Raw genomic sequence first — 2,692 nt, forward strand, 5'->3', positions numbered from 1 at the left:
AATCAGAGTAAATTTTGCGATTGCAGCGCTCTCTAAGTCTCTCGACAATATAATTGAAAAACAAAAATATTTTAAACATTCTAATAACTATATAACTCTTCTTTTAAATACCAGGTATAGCATTTCGTATATAAATCTTGAAAAACTTCACGGTTACAAGATAACTGCTTATAGCGACACGTGATTTAATAATTTTTGTTGGTGTTTAGTTTCGTATCATCCAGTTTTTCAAACCATCTACAATTAACTACGAGACATGTACATGGATTATACAAAACTTTAGGAACACTCTGTAATATTTGTATTTATATAACTAGTAACCCTTTGCCTTAATAGAGTTTTCCATGTACATACGATGTCATATGGGTTAATCGTTTTATAAAAAGTAACATGTCATAATAAACAGCAGTATTATTGTATAATAATGTAGGTGAAAGCCTTCCAAAAGTGCAAAGTTGTTAGTTCTCGCCTAGAACGTAAATTCTTCATGACAACTGTGTATAAAGTATTAGGCTGTCCGGAAATAAATGTCATGTTTTAACCGCGAAGTTTGAAAAAGTATAAACCAGTGTCATAACACATGCTTTAATCAACGTAAGCACCATTTACTTTAACACACTTTTGCCAATGTTTAACGATGCTGTTTATGTCCCTGCTATAGAAATTAGAGTTTCTATGGTCAATGAAATCCCTGAAATCTTTTTCTGCAGCTGCCTGGTTTTGAAGGCGTTTATTGTTCAAAAAGTTGTCAAAGTGCTTGATAAAATGAAAATCTGTAATGGAAAAGTCTGGGAAGTAAGGTAGATCAGCCAGAATCTCGATTCCTAATTCATTCAATTTTTGGAGCATCATCCTTGACATGTCTCATAACGCCAATTTTATTGATCTTCAGTCAGCTCACGCGAAACCCACTCATCCAACTTCTTCGTCTTTCCGATTACACTCAAATGGTTGGCAATGCTTGATTTTCTTGTTCCTAGCTTTTCTGCAAGCTTTCGTACTGTTGTGCGAAGGCATGTCTCAACTGCTTCCCTTAATGTATTTTCATCTAAGGATGGGTTCCCTTCCACGACCTTCGTGGTCTTCAAGACTTTTCATCTCCATGTCGAAACCTTTGGAACCTACGCTGAACTGTAAGTTCAGTATATACCCATGGCCGAATGCCTGGTTGATTTTTCGTGTAGTTTTGTAAGCTTTTCTTCCAAGTTTTAAGTCATAGAGAAAAAAATTAGACGAAAGTCTTTCTTGTCCATTCTGCCTTGGAGGTTGCGAAACTTGCTCTGCGTAAAGTTGAAACAGCAGATAATTAAGACACCTTGTAAATGACAAACATTGGATTAGACCACCAACCAATGATAAAATTATCAGACAAGCCAAATATTGGCCAGCCATTCTGTCCGGCAGAAACCACATTGAATTCTGAGTCAGAAATGAATGACCAGAAAGCACTGATCCTTCAAGTCAACTTTGCATTTTTGATGACAACATTTGTGAAGATTGGTAGCAGAGAATGGAACAAAATGGCATTTCATAATAAGCAGCCATTTTGCAAACTTCTCTCTAATGAACACTAACAACGTTTGTGCATAAGAATGATACAAGAACCACACATGCAGATCGTATGGTCAGATGAGTCATGAATCTTCTTATTTCTGCCATCAGATATATTTCTACATGCAGTTAACTTCGTGAATCATACCGTCAATATAGTATCATACCAATAGGGAAGGATGGAGACAGTTTAGTCTACCTTCTACCACTACACTATAAAATGATCTCAACTGTTTACTTGAGCATATTAGTCATCAAATGCTACTCGTAGTCATCTATTACCCTTATGACTCAACTGGTGTGTTCCAAAGTGATAAAATGCCTATCTATAAAGTTAGATTATTGAGGAAGTGGTATAAAGAGTATGGTACTGGTATTATTCGCTGTCCATGGCCTCAACAGTCACCCAATTTAAGTCCAATCAATCTACCAAAGAGCGTTTTGCAAGAGCTGGTTGGTTTCCTTGTGTTCATTATCAAACAATTTTCAATAACTGTAAGAGGACTTAATACTGGAACGGAGCCACTCTGAAGGACTATAAATTCCATTCCTTAATGTATATCAGTTATACTGATGTATGGACTGAACGTGATCTAGTGGCTAACGTATAAACAGCAGATCGTAGAATCCGAAGTTCGAGTATTCAATATGCAGTTGAACGAGCTTCTTACTCTCAGCTGGGAGTTATTACAAAAGTGAGAATCACTATCACTAACCGGTTAATGATGTCGTGTAGGTGGTGTGTGCTGCTGAGTGATTGCCCATATCCTAATAAAAAGACCAAAATTAGGAGTTTCTATACTTGATACTCAGCCATTTACCCCAGCCCATGTGATGCATAAGGTGTTGAAAATATCAAATATCACACGAATTGCCAGGAGTGTCAAACATACTATTGACATTGAAGTATTGTATGTATTTTATGTCTTCTGGACAATCAGTTTTGAACATTTCAATGACCAAGAAAACAATTAATTAAATGTTCTGGAAAATATTAAAAATAGCTTACACGTTTAACAGAAAAGTTATAAAGGATTGCTTATCATAATTAGAAGCACAACCTATAAAGATAAAAGTTCCTATTCTTCAGTTCAATTAGATGTAATTTCAAGTTACTGTGTTATCGTTTACTCGATTCTAT

This window comes from Tachypleus tridentatus, chromosome 2 (genome assembly GCF_004210375.1).
Source record: "Tachypleus tridentatus isolate NWPU-2018 chromosome 2, ASM421037v1, whole genome shotgun sequence".
Lineage (NCBI taxonomy): Eukaryota > Metazoa > Arthropoda > Merostomata > Xiphosura > Limulidae > Tachypleus > Tachypleus tridentatus.